Below are 6,831 nucleotides of genomic sequence, written 5' to 3' on the forward strand. Positions count from 1 at the left end.
GGTTGGGGAGTCCTGGGGATAAACTGTCCACTCTCCTCCCTGCCATCAGAACGCCTCCTTTCCCTTCCCTCTGAGGATGCATTAGCAACTTCGGAAAGGAAGCCAGCGCAGTTCTCTCTGCACCAGCTGTGAGGAGGAGAGGGAGGGGGCAGGGAGCTCAGACCCATGGGTCCGAGGTCAGAGCACTATCTCCAAACTCAGATCCAAGAATCCGAAGTATCCTATGGCCCCTCAGAGGCTGTCTAGGGGCCATTGGATTGCTCTCTTAAAATGTTAATATTTGAAACATATCTTTTAAAACATCCCTCAGTGCTGACACTAAAAAATGGTGAGCGAGCCTGTTCCATTGAAGGATCCAATAAATGTTCTTGAAAAGGAGGTGTTAGAACGTTCGGCCAGTCAAGTGACCTCATTGGGAGAACATTCTTGAATGTTTTATAGGAGCAATGCATTAATTCTGACTGGATATAGTGCTACCTGTGGCAAACGCACACACTCTTTCAGGGGCAGTGAAATTTCATAAAGCAAACTGACTATATCTGACGTAATTGATCCCACTTTCTATGCCTTCTGGACTCTTTCTGGAATCCATATACAATTTCATCAGAGAAGTGGGGGGGGGGTGTTACTCCCGCCTTTTAATTAAAATGGTCTTCAACATACGATTTGACAGGAAGCTGCATGATGCCTGTCTGGCACAACGTCTCCTGTGTGGCAATTAAATGTCTGCCTGCCCATCCACCTCCTTCCTGAGACGTATTTTAGATCCTGGAAAGCAGGCATTGTAGTATATTAACACTTAAGTGTGTTGCTCCATTCAGGTTCCTTCAATGGCGCCCATGTTTGTGATAATAAATGCGCTCCAGCAAAGAAGCATGTGCACTTTTCTGTTGTTTTAATAAATAAGACATAGTACAAAGTTCATACTTATTACATAGTTGCTGCTAGGCAGAAATCTCTGGATTCTTTCTTCCAGGAAACATGCTTTCATTGTTTTAAGTGGAGGCACATTAGAGTTGTGTCGTGGGGAGGGGGGAGTTCGTGATATTCATCACAAAGACATTAGTAACATTACCTCAGTATTTTCATCCTAGTTGTGGCTATGAGAAACTACTTCCCCCAATTCTCATGCAATGGAGACAGATGGCTCGAGCAAGTGGGGAGGGGGGACGGTTGCAAAAGGAGGGGGGGGAGAAGCCTTTGAAAATGAAGGGCTAGAATGTTTCTGTGGATTTACCTGTAGTGAGTAAACACATTTTCTATATAGCTCTCCTCTCCCCTAGGCTAGGTGAAAGTATTTCCTGAGCTGTGGTCGGAACAAATAACCGAAAGGAAATCAGCAGTGACAGGAAACTCTGCTGTTCAACCTTTTGCAATGTAGGCCTCTCCACATGTGTTGGACTACAATTGCCAGAGGGGATGATGGTAGTTGAAGTCCTACACATCTGGAGTGCCCCAAATTAGGGAAGTCTGCCTTAGACTACTGCCTATCTTGGATAAGTCTGGCTCTATGCACATGGTGTACTAAGAACTTAGACTTTTAGGTACACTAAGTTTTGTTCACACTATTAACACACTAATTTCCTGCAGACATGAGGTTCGTTTTTCTTGCTACTAACGTTTCACAAAGTTGACCTGTTTTATTTTTTAACAAAACTGCAGAAGAACTCGAATTTTACAAAGGGTTTGGTCTAATGGCTCAGCTCATGCAGTGTTGAAATTGCTTATTTTAATTGTCAGTTAACATTGTCTAGGTATCCTCAATGAAGAAACTGATAGGAATAAAAGCAGGAAACACATACCTGCCTTAGAAATAGTACTTGACTGGTTGAAGCAGTAGATTTTGTAGATCTATGCCAACTAAGCCTATGTAACAAGGTAAACAAGCAGCAGAATAAATAAACAAGCAGAATGTGGAAAGGACAAGGACAATGAGTATAGTGGGTATAGACTGGGGAGAGTCGGACATCTCTCATTTCCTAGGATACAGGCTACTGAGTTTTCCAAGGTCGACTGAAACCTCAGTGGCAGTGGGTCTCCAGGGGGGGATCTACACAACTGCTTTTAAAGCGCTTTAAAGCACTTTGAAAACGTTTTGAAAACTGTATATGCAGTGTGTCCTGGGCCCCAACAGTTGTCAAAACTGTTATAAAGCGCTTTAAAGCGCTTTAAAGCAGTAGTGTAGATCCCCCCAAGTCTTATCAAAGCACTGGATTTTATATTAATGTAACTGCATATCATTATTGTATGTAGAATAGCACATTCAGGAACCTCACTTGCAGAACTGACATCAGCAGTAATGCTCAATGGTATCTCTCAGTTTTGAGCTTTTCTACATGACGCTGCTAACTGGCTGTTAATCTGCTATACCTGCTTTCAGTTTCATTGCAGGATTGAGATCTGAGCACTAGACAAAGAAGATTTCCTTTACTGCTTTTCTATTACATAACCTCTAGATGGCACTGTGGTGCATAGCAGAATAGTGCAAATACACAAGAAGAAATCATGCTTTCTTTTGTTTTCACAATTTAATGCCACATTTCCCCTCCTTTAAAACAACTTGCCAAAAGTGTTGGTTAGCGAAATTGGAGGATCAGAACATAATCTAAAGAACCCAAAACCAACCATGAGTAGAGAATAACGAACACACAATAAATGTCTTGTGTGGAAAAGCCCCTTATCTCCTAGAGGCTGCAAAGAAAGACTTTTTGTTTTGTTTTTGTTACATTTCCATTTGTGTAGTTTTCAGTTGTGGTTCCTTCTTTCTGTTGATGCCCTTCTGCATATTCCATGGCAGACTCAAATAAGAAAGAGGCTGTGAACAGCCACTCCACTCAACCCTACATAATAATTAACTTATTATTCAGTTCAGACATTGATGAACATTAAATTAATCTGAGTTGAATAGTAGAATTGTATACTGATTATCTTTCCAGGGATACTAAATGTTTAATATATTAACATTAAAAGTTTAGTTCCAATAATCTACCCATATGGTTATAAAATTCTAGTGCAAGTAACAATAATGACTGTAGTTTCTAAGTAACCAGATTCTATTTCCAGCATAGAAAGTTATTTTTAACTGACTTGGAAAATCAGTCCAGTGGGGTTGACTCTGAGCTCAAACTAGCCAGTTTTATCACAGCATAGAGGATACCACTCTTAACTGGAGGAATTCCTTTTATTTGTTTAAATATAAGATTTTAAAAGAATAAGATAGGGAAGTAATCTGGCTTCACAATATATTTTCTTATTGCCTCTTTCTCCTCCATGTTGTTCTGCTTTATTTGTTTTTTTAGACAAAAAGATAGCTACATATCACAATAAAAGTGTGACACATTGCAAAAGAGATAAATATTGCATTTGTTTTAGAATTTTCTTTTCCAAAACTGAATACAAGCACAGCCAAATATTTTTAGAAGTATCATTTATAACACTCCTTCCTATTCTTACAAGATCAGTTTTTAAAACCCATCACACCCCAACATTTATTTAACTACTCTACTCTTTAATTAGAGGAGTTAAGTTGCCTGATTACCTTCTGACTAATAACATTTTAGCTACCAGGAAAGAATTCATGACAATTTGGTTTGTCATTATTAACAATGGCCCTGATCCACAGATCTCTGAACAAAGCAGTAAATTGTGCATGGTGCGCTCACATCCACTTAATAGATAATGGTCATAATTGTCAGCTTTGACAGTGCCTATCAACTTTTAGAGGGGGAAGCCAGGGATTCAGCTCTTCCATTCCTTCAAACAAGTGATTGACAGTGCTAAAGCAGACTGTTCCAACTATTTGTCCAGAAGATGCACACAGGTGTCTAATCCTGTTCAGCCTTGTGTGCTTGGCTCAGTTTTTTTAAATCCTATGCAGCACCCTTTGGCATGAGAAAGACCTGTTCCAAAGCAGATGTCGATGTGGAATGCTGCTTCCATGCAGAGATTGCACACTGGAACAGGGATTAATGTTCCTATCACATTTATAACCAAAACAAAATAGTCATAAAGATAAGAGGCAACTGTATAATTGATATCTACTCTTACTTATAGCATGTTTCTAGAATCCTCAAGCACTGGGGCATTCCCACCACATATGGAAAAAGACACCCTTTTCCCGTACCATCTCCAGGATTTCTCTTATTTTATGTTACCCCAAATTAAGTTCATGTTTTAAAAGTATATAAAAGTAATAAAATAAACAACAAATAAATTAATCCCCAACCTTTGAAGGTGCTCTTTTGATACATTGCTTCTAAAATCTATATGTTTGAAGGGAGAAGGGAACCCAGTAATTGAAATTTGAAAGATGTGTCAGTTTTGATTCCCCTCTCCTTTTTAGGAAAAATAAAAATAAACAGCTCTTGCACAACTTCCATGTGCCTCTATTCCAGTACAGCGAAATTTTCTTTCTTTGTTTGTTTTTTTAAAAAAACAACCCTAACCAATCCCATGCCAGTAAGAGGAAGCATCAAGTACTCAACAGAGTCAAACACCAGAAAGTTTCAGGCAGATGTTTGACCAGAGGAACTTCAGCAGTATCATCTTAGAAGCAACAGGGAGGCAAAGGAAGATGCTATACAGCATGTGTCCCTTGTTGTGAGGATTGGCTGGGATGGAATTTAGGAGCATCTGATCTGAGGGTAAAGCTATTGAGAGCTTATTAGCTGGAGAAGACTCTTTTACTTATTAAGAATGGTAACCGACTATTTAATTTAAGTACAATTGACCAATCCTATCTTATTACTGGAAGAATAATACTCTGTCCCCTTGTGTATACAATGCTCTTAATATCTTAGTTTGTTCGTCTTGTCTCTAATGGTGATGTCCCATACTTATATCATAAGAACCAGGCCATAGTGAGCCATAGTGTTAGTCATTCTGCAGTCATGATACATCCTTCTAAAAGGTACAGCAAGTTGATTGTTGGTGGCACTGGTTAAAGTTTTATAGTTGAGATGGACTTGTAGTAGAGAGTTCCATTGTCCCAGGGCTCAAAGGGACCATAAACAGAACAGTGGTGTGCTGTTCTCTACTCACTCGAGGCAAGCCATAGTGGCCTCATCAATGTCAATAATGTACAGCTGACCGTAGCTTGGAGTCTCATCCAACTACAAAGTGCCCATCAGATGGCAAACTGAACCTTGCAGTTGTGCCATCTTGAGTGGTGTGTAGAAGGAAACAAAGCCGAGGGCACTGTTGTACTTGCAAATGTCCTCCAGGAATTGCTTGCCAAGAGCAGAGCCATCAGTGACAATGTTGCAGATGAAGTCTGAGTGGTGGCAGTGAAGCCTTTACGCCCTAGCAGCAAAGAATTGACAATTCACCATTGTCTCAGTATTTGCAAACCTTGACACAGGCCACAGCTAGACCTAAGGTTTATCCCTGGATCTTCCAGGGGTCAGACCTGTTCACCTAGGTGACACACAGGGGATCCAGTGCTCAGGCAGGGGTGAACCCTGGATGATCCCAGGATAAACCTTAGGTCTAGCTGTGGCCACAGTTGCCGATATCAAATCTCTAGACAATGGTTGCAGGCAGAGTCTGCCTCATACACTTGGGCTGATTTGAGATACTGACTGATGCCATCCAGAGCTTCACTGTTGTCAAAAGGCCAATGGGTCACCTGCATATGCAGACTTCCCAAGGCAGGGCAGCAGTATCCAGGCAGGGGTGCAAAGCTTCTTTTCTAGGCGCTGGAGGGCTAGAATCAGCATGGTGACATGAAGTGTGCTTAGACTCACAGTTCACCTGCTGGTTACAGTTACCGGTAAACATTTGACATCTAGGCATATCAGCAATGCATGGAATATATAAATATTATTTTATTAAATTTAAGAGAGAGCCTTCCTTTCCAAGCAATAACTAAACTTTGACTGGGTTACTTTTAACTCTAGATGTCTCTTAATGACTTCATGATTTGTTTACAGGCTGTATATGAGCACATAACATTGTACTTTGGCTTGCACCTGTGTTTAAAAAAATGCACAGATACTTTTTTGTGTTCATATTTGATTTTGCTCCAATTTGCATTTAATTGTGTTTGTTTAATTATACTGCTGACTTTGAATCATAGTGAAAAGTGTCATTATTTGTGGAAACTGCATATCAAGAGCTTTTCAATGAAGTATGTTTTATGAGAATCGGTCAACGGGCAATCAAAAAGAGATGATTAACTAACTCCCGATAATGCCTTTAAAAACCCATTTTATTGACATAAATTAACTACTAACTTTGCAGGCAATGGACTGGACACACCATCTGGAAAAGTAGTCTAATCGAACTAACCACAGCAATATTATGAATGACCTAGACATTGCTCCAACAACTAGTCAGCTTCCAAAGCCCTTCACAATGAGGTTGGGTGTATGTGGGTGGGTGTGGATTCTATCTGATTAATCACGGTGGCACTTTTTTAATCAGTTAAAATGTTTTTATTGATTAATCTAAAATACGATTTGAGCCAATGTTGCAACCATAGTGTTCAAGCACGTGTGGATCAGCTGCAGTTTTCTTGCATTGCTTGCACAGATGTATAAACCATGGATTTCAATAGAATTCTAAATTAAGTAGTCTTCCAACTGTAAATTACTGGCCACTTTTGTATTTTTTTCACTATTTCTATAAGCGGAGACAAGTATATTTAAAAGCAGCAGAAGGGTTCTCTTTGTTGAGTAACTTATCAATATCTTCCTTGCAGTTTTAAATAATATGACCATACTATGCTTAATTAGGGAGGGAAAAATATAGCACCTCCCCGTCGGGGAATCGAACCCCGGTCTCCCGCGTGACAGGCGGGGATACTTACCACTATACTAACGAGGATTTACT

The 6,831-nt window shown here is 39.9% G+C and overlaps 1 protein-coding gene and 1 non-coding gene across 2 annotated transcripts in view; both read right to left on the reverse strand.

The window, feature by feature from the left end:
• Positions 1 to 6,831, reverse strand: part of ELK3 (ETS transcription factor ELK3) — a 409,974-nt gene that overhangs the window by 64,687 nt on the left and 338,456 nt on the right. The gene's annotated exons all lie outside the window — the stretch shown is intronic.
• Positions 6,754 to 6,825, reverse strand: TRNAD-GUC (transfer RNA aspartic acid (anticodon GUC)). Its single transcript has one exon. It is a non-coding gene; the product is annotated as a tRNA-Asp (tRNA).

This window comes from Elgaria multicarinata, chromosome 9, assembly GCF_023053635.1.
Source record: "Elgaria multicarinata webbii isolate HBS135686 ecotype San Diego chromosome 9, rElgMul1.1.pri, whole genome shotgun sequence".
NCBI lineage: Eukaryota > Metazoa > Chordata > Lepidosauria > Squamata > Anguidae > Elgaria > Elgaria multicarinata.